The sequence below is a fragment of the Amblyomma maculatum genome, chromosome 10, assembly GCF_055883805.1.
Source record: "Amblyomma maculatum isolate TAMU_Amacu chromosome 10, ASM5588380v1, whole genome shotgun sequence".
Taxonomy (NCBI): domain Eukaryota; kingdom Metazoa; phylum Arthropoda; class Arachnida; order Ixodida; family Ixodidae; genus Amblyomma; species Amblyomma maculatum.
In genome coordinates, this window is record NC_139353.1 from 99,463,967 (window position 1) to 99,464,559 (window position 593).

Below are 593 nucleotides of genomic sequence, written 5' to 3' on the forward strand. Positions count from 1 at the left end.
AAATGACAAACCTTGCTCAATACTCTCAATTTCGCCTACGCAGATTTATCTTTTTACACTGTTTACCTGTGTTCTAAAAGCGGTGAGCTCACTTAACTCACTTAACTTTCGCTGGTTATTAGAGACTGGCAATACTGCCACATGGGCCGGGCATCAAAAAGGTGGAGCAGCATAAAGACACAACTGAGCACAGAGATATAGATCAGAAAAATAATTGGCCACCAGTTTATATTTTATTAGTCAAGGAACACTGAAATACATGATCACTACTTCACTCAACCTGTGCCGCAGCACAAACAAATCGCTGAACAATGACACATCATACATATTGATGCATTTGGCTGACAGCCGAAGAACTGTGCCTGGCACGCACGTTTTTCTCTTATGCCGGTACTCTAGAACCGAGCTCTTCTGGCCTTGTAGCCTGATGCATATCATTTTCTGCTTAAACCCCTAAGAACTACGCATGGGGCAAAGGTTAACATTGAGAAAGTATAACACATTGTAATAAAAGAAAACCAATATGTTATGCTTTTACATAGGGATGTGAGCTACACATTGGAATCATTTTAGAAAACGAGCGTTACGCCGCT